The sequence below is a fragment of the Lissotriton helveticus genome, chromosome 3_1, assembly GCF_964261635.1.
Source record: "Lissotriton helveticus chromosome 3_1, aLisHel1.1, whole genome shotgun sequence".
Lineage (NCBI taxonomy): Eukaryota > Metazoa > Chordata > Amphibia > Caudata > Salamandridae > Lissotriton > Lissotriton helveticus.
In genome coordinates, this window is record NC_136061.1 from 548,753,957 (window position 1) to 548,770,917 (window position 16,961).

A 16,961-nucleotide genomic window follows, 5' to 3' on the forward strand; every position below is an offset into this window, starting at 1 on the left:
GGTTCACCCAAGCTCCTTCCTCTACCACATAGACTATTGATCGCTGTGTTTTTCCTGACCCTTCTTGTACTAGTTTCCAGAAACATTTTGTATTTTTGGTTTCAATTGCCTCTATCTTAAGTCCCTAACACCTCTCTTAATGTTCTCTTTTCTGGTTTCTGATAAGAATGTTATACCTTTACCTTACCTTCGTCAGTGCATTGTGGTTTTCTGTGTTGTACCTTAATTTAAGATTTCTCTCACATTTCCTTATATGCGCCTTAAGGATCCGACATTCCTCAGTCAACCATTTGTTCTTGTTACTTTGATTATTCGGGAACTTCGCATTTCTTATTTCTTTCCCTTTTAAGACAACTCGAAGGCACTGTACCACCTGTTCAATGATATTCTCATACCATTCAGGATGTGGTTCGAGCTATCATTTAATGGATTCTTTAGCTGGAAATTTAACAGTTTTCCCATATATTCTTCTGTTAATCTAGTGATCAGTTATTTAGGATAATCCATTTTAGTGGGATCCCCATTTCACTTCGGAGAATTTTTCCTCTCCTCCAATTTAATTTCAGAGGGTGGTGATCGCTTCCCTCTTCAGAGCCCACTTGGAAGTCCCAAGCATGCATGTACATATAATTGATTGGGCATAATTGTTGACCAATCTTAAAAGTCAGTTGTGCTGGGCAATCCTCACCTCCCCGTCCATTTAAACAAACAAGACCTTTTGAGCCCAGATAATCTCAGCGCTATATCCCATTTAGATCCATTAGTTCTAGCGAAATTTGGCACCTTTATATTATATAATTTCAATACAATACAAATTCAAGTTTCTATCCACTTTATCTGGGTTCAGTCTATGGTTCAGATCCCCCATCAGTATAAAGGGATGTTTTGAATACCTTTCACATAACCAATCAACATCCTCTTTCATCCTTCCCAATTCCTGCCTATACTCCTCAGACCGCGCCCCCCTGTATATAGACATTTGCTATGATCAACTTTTCATTATTGAGGTATGGGTGCCGGAGCTACACTTTACATACTACCAACCATTTACATCTTACTGATAGGGGTGTCCCCTTTCTAGCTATTCTGGTGGAAATTAGGATAGATATCCCTTCTGCAGGGCGTCCTTGCTGACCTTCTGTTGCAGACTTGTAAACCAGCACATATTCTTCTATCGTTGGGGTTTCATCGCACGTCCAAAATTCACACAATTTTGTGGGTATTTTATTTTAGTTTTTAAGGTTTCTGCTTTTGATATTTTACTATAACAATTTATATTCCAAGAAAGAATCCCAAGGCTGTTCAATGCCCTAATCTATTTCACTTAGCCACCCCTCTTCTCCCTGGATTGGTGTATTATAGTTCGCATACATATCTCCACAGTTTTCATCACTACAGCCCTTTACTGTAAGGGTAGTGTGATTTTCATGACTTCCTTTCTATCCAGCTCCTGATCAATTAGTTTTATTTGTCTTTGCCCTAGGCCCGCTGTCAACTCAGAAGTACTAATCCATGATTACCTACTATAGGTAGTTCTACATCTGGGACTAACCTTATGTCTTCCTTCTGCGGCTCATTTTCTTCTTTTATTATTGTAGATTTTACTAATCCAGAATACATCAATGCGTTGGTTACCTCCTTCCCATCTTTATTTTGTATAAACCCTACTTGTCGAAGGTCATTTGTCCATATCTCTATTTGGCTGGCACGTTTGGAGAAGATTAGCAATAGCTGTGATCGATTTAAGGGGTACAATTTTCTCTCCCCCATGTTGTTTAGTTCCTACTAATCACTCCTAACTCAATCGCACTATTCTATAAGTCAATAAGGGATTCTTTGGAACCTTCCCACAAGGAAAAAACATCATCAATATAGCGGGACCAACATGAAATATTTTTATAGAACAGTGCAGCTATATTAAATACGTGTATCTTCAAAGGCTGCCACATACAGGCAGCCCAGGCTGGGAGCACACGTAGCTCCCATACTGGTCCCCTTAAATGGGATGTAGGTTCAAAACATGTACATTCTGATAATAGAAATACAATTAAAATTAGATCTACAAATAACCTTCTATAATGATTATATTTGGTTATTGGGACTAGAATACAACGTAGTCCGTTGTTTATCTTTTGTTGTTCATGAGTACAAACGATATATGAATTTTGTTTTTCTGGCCCCAGCATGACCATTAACTCCGAAAAAAACACAATAGTATGGGGAGTTGGAGTGTTGTGGACTATTGTCAGTGACATAAATGATAATTATTTCAAGATAGGAGTGTTGCAAAAGAATATTACAGGGTTGTGCAGCAGAGGGTTTCCAAATATGAATAGAGTGTTTATGGAATTTCTTAAACCCAAACTTCTTTAACGGTGCCATATGTTGGCCATGATTATGTTTGATCTACATTTAAAGATGGCTGACGCAGAGCGACATTTTTCGCCATTGATAAAAATAATAAATAAGTTCATAAAAGCAGGATTGCAAAATAGAAATAGAGAGTTTCGTACCATAGCGTCTCTCAACATAAAAGAGTTCGTGAAATTTCAGAAATGGTACGAAATGGGAGTTACGTTTGTAGATAGAAAGCACTCAAAGATGGCGGATTCTCTTTGTAGAACACAAAGGGTGGGATGCTGTAATATAAATAGACCCATCCCCCAGAAGAAGTTCACATGCAAAAAAAAACCCAGAAGTCCGTTAGAACAGGGAGGCCGCGAGGCAAGAGCTCGGTGATTGATTAATACAAAGAATTACAGAGGTTTACTCGGAGGCTTCTATAGTAATACAATCTAGCTCTCCCATAAAAATAAGCAAAAAATTTTTGTTAACCCGAACGGTTTTGTAAATATAATCAACCATATCTGTCGTATCTGCCTCTGATGATACCAGCGTGTGGTTTACTTGGAGGCTTCGATAATATACAGTCTGGCTCGCCCATAGGAAGAAATTTTTTTTAAAAAAATTGGAACGGTTTTATAATATAATTTAATGACAACCAACCGTATCTGCCGTTTATGAGATCAGTGTGTAACTAAATGCACTGGTTGCTCACGCACATTGTACATTAATACGCATAGGCATAAAAGATAATAGTTAGTTACCGTGCTGCCCCTCTAGATTAACTGTAAGGGGCCGCTATTATGAAATTACTTTTGCTACTTTTTTTAGTACACAGGAGTAGCATCATTAAATCACTGGCAGACATGCGCTTAGCTTTCGATTGTACAAGTGACGCATATGCTCCCTTACTCTAATCGTAAATCAGTGGTCATAATAATATAGGAAATGCTATGATGTGACTCTATGGAATACGATATACCGGGGATGCGAGATTATATAACCATTGTAATATGGCACATAATCTTTATATATTTACAGATTTTATATTACTGGTCAATTGTATAATGACTGAGACCACGTACTCCACGCCGCCAATTTGAAAACGTTTCTACCGGTCATTAATTAACCATGAGGTCCATTGAATACGGCTACTATCCTGTTTTAATCGAGTAAGCGGTGACATGGCCGTTTTATACTCTGATTGCATATACAAAGACTGTGAACACAGAGAACAACAGAGGAAAATGAATTCTGTTGTGTTTGTTTTCTAAATAGGTATGAAATACTATCCTTTTACGATATTTAGAATATTACTCTGCAAATAGACGTTGGTTCTAACTGACAAAACTCTTAGAAAAATTACCAATCATTAAGATATGAGGCAGGACATGATATTGTTTCCTAACCAAAGACACAGTAATAGTCTTTACTTAAGAAAAGGGACCTGTAAATAATGATGATTTGTTCTTATTCATAGTCACTTTATCCTGGTGGTCTTTACGTGGGACATATAACACCACAGATTATGGTATCAAAACATAATCCAAGCCAATTTAAGGTATGAGATATTCAAGTACACCCTTTTAACGAACCAAGGTTCAACATTAGGAATTAGACGTAGCGATGAAGCGTCTTAATCTTTATTTAATAATATATCCAAAACAATTAGAGTTTGTTTTGAATAGTCAAGAAGAACTGAAGTAAAATTTTGTTATATGGTGATTAGTGATTATGCATGTGATAAGGTGTAATGGATAACCATGATATCTTATTTTTGACTAAATAATAAGGACCAAGTGTGGGAAATTTATTTTTAAAGTATAACTACAAAATAGGACTTTGTTTAATGTAGCACAAGTGGTGTAGACCAGGATATAAGAAATGAAGAATGCTGTGAGTAATGACAACAATTCTAGTGTGTAAAATGTCTAGCTTGCTGACCAGTATACGGTCTAAAACTTAGTATTCTTTTTATCATTTAGATGTTTTAACTTTGTTAGACCTGAAGGCATCAAGGTGTCACCGAAACGCTGTGTCGACTCTTTTAATAAAGTTTTTAACTGACATTTTTTTAGATTGTAACCTCGTGGGAGGAATATTATGGTGTATATTGAAGGTAGAATAAGATTAAATTGTATGTTTTTATGATGTGTATGGCTAATAAATTGTGTTTAGATTTTTACAAATTAGTTATTGTTGTCTATGCTAGATTTGATGTCGTAACTCACATAGTAACTTGTGCATTATGAGATGTAAGATTGATAGCTACTTGGTCCAAGGTGAGGAATTCCTCCTCTTGATGTTTGCATATAGGGACTTTTTTTACTTTTGTCCTGTAATTTGTAAACCTTCATTTTTGAAACTGAAAAATCAAACACAGAACTACTGCCTGATCAGCAGCCGCAAAGGCCATTTCTTTGATCGATTTTAATCTTTCTGTGCCAGCTTGTTTAGACCTTATGGCGGACTTCCAAACAACAATGTGCATAAGGCTGAAAATACACCAACTTGCATTCGTAAAGAGAGACGGGCCAGTTTCGAGGCAACATGGTGTCACTGGAAAAAAAGCTGAAAGATTCACACTTCCCTCTTCCTGACCTCTCAACCCGTTTTTAGGTCTCGCCTACGCAGCGCTTCTCTCTCTCTCTACCTCTTTACCCCTACCACTCTATCTCTCTACCTCTCCCTCTACCTCTCTCTATACCTCTTTCTCTCTACCGCTCTATGCCTCTTTCTCTCTACCTCTCTCTATACCTCTTTCTCTCTCCCGCTCTCTACCTCTTTCTCTCTACCGTTCTACCTCTCTCTATCTACCCCTCTCTACCCCTCTCTCTCTGCCCCTCTCTCTCTACCCCTCTCTCTCTACCCCTCTCTCTCTACACACCTCTCTACACCTCTCGCTCTCTCTCTGTTTATCTCTCTCTCTCTCTCTCCACACCTCTCTCTCTCTCTCTCTCTCTCTCTCTCTCTCTCTCTCTCTCTGTCTCTCTCTCCACACCTCTCTCTCTCTCTCTCACCACACCTCTCTGTCTCTCTCTCTCCACGTCTCTCTCTCTCTCTACACACCTCCCTCTCTCTCTACACACCTCTCTCTCTCTCTACCTCTAAGTGGCAGCCGGAGCCTGATAGCACTGCTTTTCCTTTAAAAAAAAACAAGCATTGGCATAGCCAATAGGTCTCGCGTTTGGGGCCTTATAAGTGTTTAACCATGCAACAGTTAATGAGGTTGCACCAAGGATATTGTGGTGCATAACTAAATACTTATAAGGTCCCAAAAGCGAGACCGATTGGCTATGCCAATGCTTGTTAATGTGTATGTCACCCCTACAGCAGGCCTATCAAGTCCTAATGCAGGGTGCTGTATGTTGTAAAACTACATGTCCTTCTCTTTATGTTCTAACAGTAAAAAACACAAATCATTTTTTTACTTCGGAAAGGCTAGTGAGCCAAGAAAATGAGCTTCAAAGGGGAAGCCGGGTGAAGAGCAAATGGTGGACACACATGAGAGGGGCTGCTCCTTTGATGAGGTAGATGGGTTGGCGTTTGGGTCAGAGAGGGGTGACCAGTTGTCAAACTAGTTTTCCCATGGCTGTGCAGCTCTCAGTTAGCCAAACCTCTAAGGTGAACTGCCGAGCTTCACATGCCAAGAGAGGTTTTCTGTCATCTTGGGAATGGGCAGAATAGTGCACTCTCGGATAGCTAGATGCCTCACTGCACCACATCCTCCAGAGGATTTTCTGGGCATAAATATGGCACCCATGAAATTTAGACCTCCTATCACATCTGGACTGGAGAGAGTACTGACAAAAGGACTGCCCTGCTGTTCCCTGGACTTGGCAAGACATGCTGCACCTGCAGATCCTTGGGCTAGCAAAGAGAGGAGTGTACCAGTCATACATTGCTTGTGGAAAAGACACTCCAGAGCCTCAGACAGAGAAGGTGAACACTAAGAGTCAATTAGCTGTCTTCCTGTTGCAGCATCAGAAACACTAAGGCTGAAGTAGCTTGTGAGGCCATTCAGTAGCCAAATTAGCTTGTCCCCGGCTGTCCGCTGATGTGCAGTCTGGATGGCCAAGTCCCAGTGCTTAAACTTTGCACTCAAGTCTGCAGGACCCGGGAAAGTCCTTGAATTGCATTTTGGTTGCCCAAGACAAACACTAGCCTTCGCCAAATCACCAATGTCATTTTTTTTTTTTTCCACAACAAAATGTTATTGATTGATTTGAGCAGAGTGAGAGAAGTGGTTCCCCACAATCAGGAGAGCACCACCAAGTATCGTAGTACAGTTTACATTGTAATAGCTATGACCAATCAAGAGTAGGAGTAAAACCAAGAAAATTAACCCCCTCCCACACCCCTACCCCCACCAACTCCCAGTGCCCAACTACCCCACTACCCGCCCCTTATCCCTCCCTAACCCTATGCACGTGCAGATAGAAAACCGGCAGTACTCGTTCGTAGTGTGACAGGCATGACACAGTTTACAGGCCCGTATGGCACCCACCACCTACACATCTTCCTCATGTTCCACAGGGGGATCCAATGGTATCTCCCTATAGTCTGCCCACCTCTTCCAGATCTTGAAGTGTTTACGGGGGCATCCTCTCGCCTCAAACATAGGTTGTTCCAGCCCCATATAGTAGTCCAGTCCGGCCTTCCATGCACACAGGGGGGGGGCTCGGTCTCCCTTCCACGCTCGGGCCAGGTCTCTTTTGGCAACTACCAGCCCCAATAACAATAGATGGCGTTTGTATAAGTTCCCACCAACCCCCTCAAGTATGTGGAGCAACCCTAAACGATGAGTGCGTGGGAGGTCCCATCCCAGAACTTCAGACAGGCAACTCCATACACCCCTCCAGAAGCCAATCAGTCTAGGACACGACCACACCGTATGCAGCAGCGTGCCCACTGCAGCCCCACACCGCAGACATTCCGGCGAACCAATCAGTCCTGCCTTCCAAAGCCGCTCTCGGGTATAATAGGCCCTATGGAGATACTTAAACTGGATTAATCTAAGCCGCATTGCTATCGCGGTCCCCCGCGGGCTTCCCTCCAGTCATCTTCGTCGAGGGGACCAACATCAGCCTCCCAAGCCGCCCTCAGGGGAAGCAGGGTGGAGGAGCGATGAGTGACCATCGTTTGGTAGATGCGGGAGACTTTCTTATCTCCAAGGTCTCCCATGAATACTTTCGCCTCAACAGGGCTAAATTCAGGGAGCGATTCCAGATTAGCAACACTGGGCGTAAGTGCATGACGAAATTGTAAGTAGCGAAAGAATTGGGTTTGGGGCATGTGGAACTCAGCACTGAGTTCTTGGAACGATTTAAGAGTGACCCCGGACATTACATGCCCCAGCGTCGAAATCCCAATCGCCTCCCAGCCGTCGAACCCCGGCAGCGTGGACAGTTCGGGGAGTCGTCCGTTATTCCACAACGGCGTTTCCGCAGTTAGTCTACCCCACCAGCCCATGCGACGCAACGCCTGCCGCCACACGGCAAAGACAACCTTCGTGACGCATGGTAATGTCCGCCGCAGCCGGGTTGAATAAAGAATCGTGTGTAGTGTACTATCCCCCATCAGTGAGCGCTCCCGGGCGTATGCCGGGTCCCCTCTGTCGCCATACCACCACTCATTGAGTATTAGCAGTTGGGAGGCTTGGTAATAGGAGAGTAGATCAGGGGTGGCCAAGCCACCGCAATACGTGGATAGGAAGCACGTCCGTAGCGCCACTCTGACCGCGCCCCCAGCCCACAAGAAACGACCCAAGGCAGAGTTGACCTGCCAAAACCACTGGGGAGGGATGGGGTGAGGATAGTTCTGCAGCTGGTATAAGAGACGCGGAAGAGCCACCATTTTGAAAATCGCGGATCTACCGAAAATAGTTAGAGGCATCCGGGACCATGTTTTAATATCCACCTGAATCCTCTCCCACACAGGCACTATGTTGCGCTCCCATGTGGTATGTATGGATTCCGAGAGGAACACCCCCAGATATTTCAATCCTCCGGTTGCCAACTGTAAATCTGTCGCCCAGGGGTCCATCTCTACTTCGCCCCCCAGTACCCATAGGGTGGATTTGCCTACATTTAAATAAAGACCCGAGACCTCCCCAAAGATTCGCATAATTTCTAAGACTCGGGGCCCCGAGCGACACAAATCAGTAAGGAAGAAGAGGACGTCGTCCGCATATAAAGCAATTCTATCTACAAGGGTTTCAGTCCATACAAAGCCCCGGATCTGTGCATCAATGCGCACCCAAGAGGCCAGAGGCTCCATGGCCAAGGTGAATAGGTATGGGGACAATGGGCACCCCTGACGGGTCCCCCGTCCGATGGAAAACGTCTCCGAGATCGCCACGGCAACCCGCACGGACGCCGTGATATCCGTATACAGCAGTGAGATATATGACAGAAACACTGGGCCCAAGTTGAGACGAGGCAGGAGCGCAAAGAGGTACGTCCAGCTAACTGAATCAAAAGCTTTATGAATATCAGCCAGTAGCAAAGCCGCCCGTTCCCCCGTGGCCCCCATGGCATCCACCGCCGCCTGCGCACGCCGGATGTTGTGCCGTGTCGCCCGATGAGGCATAAAGCCGGCCTGATCAGAGTGGACCAGGTCCGTCATATATGGGAGTAAACGGTTCGCTAGAGCCTTTGCAAGTATTTTAACCTCTATATTGAGCAATGAGATAGGGCGATATGAGTCATGTCTGTCAGGGGGTCTACCCGGCTTTTGGAAAACCACAATTTCAGCGTGGCGCCAGTCATTTCATTTCATTTCATTTTGGACATTTGTAAAGCGCCTGGAAGTACGCCCACCGGCGTGTCCCCGCGCTGTGATAAGTGAGAAATAACAGTCCGCCCACCCTCCCAGTCGTCTACCTGCTAAATAAAAGAGTCTTCAGTTTTTTCCTAAAAATGGATTCAGACGGTTCCAAGCGCAGATATAGGGGTAGAGCATTCCAGTGCTTGGCCGCCAAGTATCTGAAAGATCTGCCTCCCATACGTGCTTTCCTTACTCTTGGCACCGTCAGAAGACCCGTGCAAGAAGAGCGAAGGTTGCGTATTGGCTCGTACCCAGTCACCAGACTTCTGAGCAAAGCAGGAGCTTTGCCATTCAGAATACGATGGCATGTGGAGAGAGATTTAAATTCCACCCTGCTGGCAACTGGGAGCCAATGAAGTGCGTGGAGCGATGTTTTGGAGGGAGACCTCCTGGGGAGCCTCAATACTAAGCGGGCTGCTGCATTCTGCAGCACCTGGAGGCGTTTGATGACTTTTCCCGTGGCACCCAGATATAGCAGATTTCCATAATCGAGGCGGGATGTCACCAGGGCATGCACCAACGTTCTGCGAGCTGCCAGCGGGAGAAGATCTAACACCTTTTTTAAAGTTTTCAGAACGCCGAAGCATACCCCAGCCACCCGGCCGGCCTGTGTGTCAAAGGTCAGGCCAGTGTCCACCCAAACCCCAAGATTCCTTGCCTCCCGACAAGGGACTGGCGTCTCACCCAAGCAAGGAGGCCACCAAGCCGACGACCAAGCGGCCGGCGTCCCTCCCACAATCAGTACCTCGGTCTTGCTACCGTTAAGCTTTAAACAGTTGGCGGACATCCAGGTTGCCAGATCTTTCATGCAATTCCTGAAATTGTCCGCCGCAAGATCTGGGGCACGTGAGAGGGGGATAGCCAGCTGCGTGTCGTCGGCATAGGACACTAGGCGCAAACCATATTTCTCAACGATTCCTGCCAATGGGGAGACATAAAGATTGAACAAGGTTGGGCTCAGGGACGAGCCCTGAGGCACTCCCTGGCCCAACCCAATCTCTCTCGAATAACAGTCATCCAGACGGACCTGGAAGCGTCTGTCAGTAAGAAATGATCCTAACCACCCCAGCGCTGCTCCTGAAACTCCTCCTTCATTCAGACACTGTAGCAAGATGGAGTGTGCTACAGTGTCGAATGCAGCGCTGAGGTCCAACAGGATCAAGGCCATGGTCTGGCCTTCATCCACACCCTGACGCAAAGTCTCCACCCCGCCATAAGGAGAGCTGACTCCGTCGAATGTCGGGGGCGGAAGCCAAACTGAGAATCGTGGAGCAGAAAGGTATCGTCCACGTATTTCATCAGCTGGAGATTCGCAATTTTTTCCGCAACCTTCGCCATATATGGCAGGAGGGAGATTGGGCGCAGGTTCTCAAGTTTATCAAAACTGACATTAGCTTTCTTTTGCAGCGGGAGAACAATCGCTTGTTTCCACGCAGCGGGAACAGTCTGTGACTCGTAAGAGGTGTTTAATAGATGACGTATATATGGTTCGAGGACGTCTAGGCTTCCCATTAGCCGTCTGGGTGTAGTAGGGTCCCTAGGTGAGCCAGATCGTATGGATCCGCAAATGCGGATGAGATCCTCAGTCGGGGGGGTGGTGAAACTGGACAGCCGCTGTTTCCCTAATACCTTAGTTGTTTCCAAAGGCTTAGAAATCTGATCTGTCTGCTGTGGGAAGGAGGCATAAATTGTTGCTACCTTTTTAGCAAAGAACTCTGCTATTCGGTCGCAACCCTCCACCGTGCAGAGCTCTTCCGGCACCGCTACAGGTTTCCCTACCGATAGTGTTTTATAGATTAGGAACAATTCTTTGGTAGAATTTTCGGCTTCCAGAATCCTAGTGCCAAAGTATAAAGTTTTGGCTTTCCTAATCAGTCTGTGGTAGATGCGCCGTTTAGCTGTGTACTCTGATTTCGCAAGTACTGTAAGGGCTTTCCTCCATTGTCGTTCTGCGTGTTTACACACAACTTTAGCTGCCGGCACCTTCTCATCATACCATGGCGCCGTGCTCTGCACCCGGCCACCCCCTCTTATTATACCAAGTGGAGCCACCTGGTCCAGAGCCTCCGTGATGAGCTGGTCAAAGTTAGTATTTATGGCTTCCACTCCCACTCCCCCTAGGTGACCTTTTTCGTTGAGGACCCAATTAAATTTAGTTTGGGAAAAGTTAATCCATCTTCGTCTGCGGTGTTTAGCGGCAGACGGTATCACCGACCGAGCTCCCTGGATATAAATAAGGAAGGGTACCAGGTGGTGATCTGTCCAGGGAATGGGGATGGGATCAGCGACTTCTACCTGTTCCCAATTAGCAAAAATCGGATCCAGTGTGTGACCTAGTTGGTGAGTGGGCTTTATAACTTTCTGCTCAAAATGCAGTTCTTTCATGTTTTGCTGAAATTCCCTAGCTACTTTATCAGCGGGATCGTCAAGGTGAAGATTGAGGTCACCCAATACCAGATATTTATCGACTCGCACTGCCGCCTCAGTAATTCCCTCGAATAAGCTGTCACTGAATCTTGCAGCAGTGCCAGGCGGCCTATAGATCAGTAGGCCCTTCAGAGTGCAACTGCCATTGACAGAGATGGAAAATGCACCGACCTCACCACCCACGATCTTGGCCTGTTCTAGTTGGCAATGGAGGCCCTGTCTGGCTATGATAGCTATCCCACCACCTCTTCCTATCTCCCGGTCTAGCCTCACTAGGGAGTAACTTTCAGGGATAGCATCGAGGACCTCAGGCATGGAATCTTGGTCTAGCCACGTTTCCGTGATAAAGACCAGGTCCCATTGTTTATTACTAAGGAGATCATGCATGTCAAGGCAATGCAGGAGGCAACCTACCCCGCTCTCGTGCCGTCTCCAGTGCACGTCGATAATGGGATCCTAGGAGGAGTTGGAATTTCATAAAAAATTCACAGGGGTAGCCGCTCGGTCCAGGTGCCTTCCCTACATTACGTTGACCCAGTGCCTCCCCCAGTTCATCAGCCGTAAGGGGAGCGTCAAGTGTTTTCCTGGTCTCATCGGAGACAGCCCTAGGCGGCAAGTCGTCTATGAATTTAGCTACGTCGTCCACGGGGAGGCAGTCTCGCGGGGCATATTGGGCCCTGAAATAGTTGGCAAAACTCGCCGCCAACTCAGCCGGGTCTGTAATCGCCACTCCGTCTTCAGCAATGAGGCCTGGCAGCGTGATCGGTTGAAGACTGCGCTGACATAACCTATGGAGCATGGTACAGGACTTGTCTCCCCACTGGTATATTCTGCTCCGCGTGGCCAACCACGCCTGCTTAGCCTCATCCATCAATAGAGATGCATAGGACTGCTGTGCCTGGAGAAGCAATCGTATCGCTACCTCGTCTCCCCCTCCTCGACTCCGCTGCTCCAAGTCCTCCTCCAGCTTGGCTGCCTTAGCGGTGGACTCCCGCTGTCTGCGACGGGCCGCAGCACACCACGCGATGTCCACCCCCCTTACAGTGGGCTTCTTTGCCTCCCAAACCACTGCCGCGTCTATATCGTCTATTAGGTTTTCCCGCTAGTAATGGGCGATCGCCTCTCGCAGGTGTTGGACATAGCTGGGCTGCTGAAGATGCCACGAGGACATCCTCCACCGGAAGGGTTGTCGCTTCCTAAGGAGTTCTACCCTGACTAATACTGGGGAATGATCTGACAGCCCCCTTGGTAATATCACGGCTTCTCGCACCCTGCTCAGGCAGACACCAGGCACAAACACATAGTCCAGTCTCGAGAAGGAGCCATGTACCGCAGAGACATACGTGTAGTCGCGCGCTGCGGGGTGCATATGTCGCCACACATCTACCTATCCCAATCCCTCAACCATAGCATGCAATCGGGTAGGGGAGACTGGGAGAGAGTCAGCAAGTACCCCCTGTCGCCTCTGACGATCAATACATATATCCATCACGTCATTCCAATCGCCCACAACCACAGGCAAGGACTCCTGGATATCATCCCATACCGTGAACAGCTTCTCGGACAGGGCCCACTGCAGAGGGGGAGGGGCATAGACACTTCCAAAAACCACCGGCTCAGCACCCACCATACCTTTGACAAAAATATAGCGACCTTGTGGGTCCGCCCACTGCTTCTCATGGACGTAGGCCACCCTGCGATGTACCAAGATAGCAACACCTCTGGACCCCCTGGCGAATCCAGCATGAAAGACCTGATGATAGCCAAATCTCTGTAAGCTAAGTACTTTAGAGCCCATCATGTGTGTTTCTTGGAGCAAGAGCACATCAGCAGATTCTCTCTTCCCCCAACGCAAAACAGCTCCCCGTTTAATCTTATCAAGCATCCCCCTGACATTCCAGGTGATTACCCGTAGGGGCTCTCTGGGGAGTCCATGAGACATGTCAGCCATAGTCAAGTGAGGTCCACCAAGTAGGCCCTCTGCGCCACCCCCACACACTTCGCACCTTCCTCAGCACGTGCATGTCCCCCCACCCGCCCCAAAACCCCCCAACATCAACGATAGCAACCCCTGCCTGACCCCCACCCATCCACATCCCTACATCTCCCTCCCCCTGCCCCCAACACCCTCCACCCCTATACCTCATAGAACGCTGAAGTACCTGTCGCGGCATGGGCAGCCCCGGGCCCAAAACAGAGGGCCCAAGACCAACCATACCAATGGATCCCAACACCCCTTAGGAACAGTAAAGCCCACCCCTCCCCCAGTCAACACCCACAGCGTGTGGTAGTTGGAGGCCCCTGTCAAGTCGCCCCTGAACCTCCATCCACAATACCACTCACAGCTAAACCATCCCTAAGAACAAGCAATGTAGGCAGCGTCAGTGCTTCCAAGAGATGAAACCCGACCGCGGGACCCCCGGCAGTCCGAGTCCACCGCGTCAGCCGAGAAGTGCATCCCTCCCCAGGGTCTCAAGAATTATCCTCGGAGTGGTCAGATGCAATAGCTCCGCTATCTTGAGTCGCGCTGGCGGAAGCGGATCTCTTCCGCGACCGGGACCTCCGATGTCGTCCGGTCCGGGCCGGCTGACCTCTCTGCTCCTGCGACGAACCTCCAGGGTCACCAGGATTCAGTCCCGGCTGAGCATGCGGCCTGATCGGCACAGATTCGTCAGTCCATTTGAAGACGTCCTCAGGAGAATCGAAAAAGTGAGTCCGGGACTGATAAACAACCCGCAGGCGGGCCGGGTACAGTAGAGAATATTGAATCTTCAGACCCCGTAACTTGGCCTTGGCATCCAAAAAGGAACGGCGTTGCTGCTGCACTAATCTGGTATAATCGGGAAAGATCATGATCTTCCGATTTTCGTACGTAATGGAGTCCCTGGCTCTCGCTTCCCGCAGGATAACGTCCCTGTCATGATAATTCAAAAGTCTGGCGATTACAGCTCTGGGACGCTCACCTTCCGGCGGCCTCTGTGTTAAGGCCCGATGTGCTCGTTCAATTATAAAGCAATTGGAAAGGGCCCCCGAGGGGAGCCAGCTCTCCAGCCATTGGGTTAGAAACAGTTCCATATTGTCCTTCTCACACCTCTCCGGAAAGCCAACGAAGCGAAGGTTGTTTCTACGTGCGCGCCCTTCAGCATCCTCCACTCGGGTCGCGAGGTTCTTTTGGATGTGTTCCATCGCAGCCATCTTGCGTTTCAGGGCCCCAACATCGTCTTCCACCACCGAGATCCTCGATTCCGTCTCCGTAATCCGTGCCACGGTATTTCGCAGGTCTTGGCGCAACAGAGTCACATCCGCGCCCACTGCTCCAATCTTTGCGTCCAGCATGTCCCTGGACTGGGTGATCGCCGCCATGAGCGCCGCGTTGTCTGGCCCCGCCGCACCGCCACCACCAGCTGCTCCGGACCCTCCACTGGGCCCCGTAAATTTGTCGATGGGCCCCTGCTTGGGCGGACCGCCACCTCCTCTGGTCATGGCTGCGTGTAATCTCAGGGCCTCAACGTGTGAAGGAGTCGCACAAGCGCAGGCACCGCGCACGTCCAGGAGCGACCACCGCAGGACCACGCGGCAAGTCTCCTACCTTCGGGTAAATGCGTCCGAGGCCCCTCGGCTACTGGTGTTGTCGGCCCTCAGCCTAGCCAGTGTCGCGAATCAATTGCAGGCCAGTCGCCGGTCCGCCCTCACTGCTCCGGCCGCCCGGTGGACCACCTCAGGTGCCGCGGGCTCACGTGGTACCCTGGACGTCCCTCACCGCTCCACAGCCGACCACCTCAAACAGAGGGCCCAGGGGAATCACAGACCGCCCGCAGGCCGCCCCGAGCAGGTCCAGCACACCAATCCTCACTATGGCTCAAAAGTCCACCTGCTGGGGCAGCGCTGCAGCATTACTCACAGTGTGTTTCGGTTGTATGCGAGGGCCACAGTCACCCAGGCACCTCCACTGATTCACCCCAGCCCAGGTCCGGGTCGTCTCCGGGAGCACGAAACTCGAGGCCCCGGCTGCTCGGCGTCCACGTAGGCCTCTGTGTCCTCCAGGTGGGCCGATGCGCTCCAGGCACCACACCTGTGATCAGCGAGGTAGTCCGGCGCTTATTCACGGCGCCTCAGAGCCTCCGCGGCCCAAGGTCCAGCAGCCGGCCGCGCGGTCGGCCCGTCCGTCAGTGCACCCCCACGGCTGCTCCAAAATCGAGGCAACACAGCCGCACCGGATAACTCAAGGATGCCGCCCGTGGCGCCGGAGGGTTCCCAGCGCTGCCACACACACTCGCTCTGTAAACTGATTGCGGGATAGGCTCAGGGGCCAGGATAATTGAGCGGATGTCGTCCGGGCCGGCGGGAGCTCTACGAAGCTGCGACCGCCATCTTCGCCCGCTAAGCCACGCCCCACCAATGTCATTTTTAATGTTAGAAGGCTAGTATCCACATTGGCAAGGTCAGATTTACAGGCTGACATCTCAGCTTGCTCACGTCTGAATGGAACTTCCAAAATTGGTACTTCAAGGTATGAAAAGAATCAATGCCATGGTTAAATCAAATTTAATGTCGCTGGTGGGTAGCGTGCAACTTTAGTAACTTTGTTGTCTAAGGTTTATTGTACCTGTTTACGGTTGCGCGCAAAGGTCTTTCCTTAAGATAGCCTTCTGGCTACCTGTGGAGAAGGGTAAACAACTCAGGAAAGCCTACAAAGGATCTACTGAGAGAGGAGATGTTATCTCTTCTTGGCAGGAAAAGCCACACAGGGAGTGAGCCCAAAAGGTGAGCTTCGAAGACGAAGTTGGCTTTGAAGAGAAAATGCAAGCACACACAACAGGGGCTTCTTCTTTGTCAAGGTAGACAGAAGGGAGAAACAGTGGTCAAATCGCTTTTTCATCTAGGGTTGGCTAGCAAGCTCCAGACAACAATAGAGGGGTTCAGCCATCTTGGAAGTGGGCAGAATAGAGTGATTCGCCTGTACAGCCTGGCGCTTCACTTGAGACTGCTTTGGTGCTAAGGTACATGTCCTACTACTCCTCACCAGCTCCTCCCCTAACCTTCCCTTCCCCTTATTGGAGTTGGTTGCCCTTTGCTGGCCGGAGTATTCAAAAACAATTCTTTAGAAAAATGTATAAAGTTTCCAAACTTTGCCATTACCTGTGCTTGTTCACATTTTGGAGTATAAAGCAAAGATTTAAGTTTCACTTAAAAATCAATATCTCTGGAAACCTTTGGTGGATTTTGTTTGTTCTGGTGCCTAAAAAAAAAATACCATCTATTTTTATAAATTTGTGTCGGATTTCTTTCATGTTGCGTGACTTTCTTATTCTGTTTTAGCAAGTTAGCCTTACGGGACTCAAGTTGCTTCTGTGAGTGTATTC

The 16,961-nt window shown here is 48.3% G+C and overlaps 1 protein-coding gene across 1 annotated transcript in view; it reads left to right on the plus strand.

Moving 5' to 3' along the window:
- Nucleotides 1-16,961, plus strand: part of VPS8 (VPS8 subunit of CORVET complex) — a 2,052,516-nt gene that overhangs the window by 99,618 nt on the left and 1,935,937 nt on the right. The gene's annotated exons all lie outside the window — the stretch shown is intronic.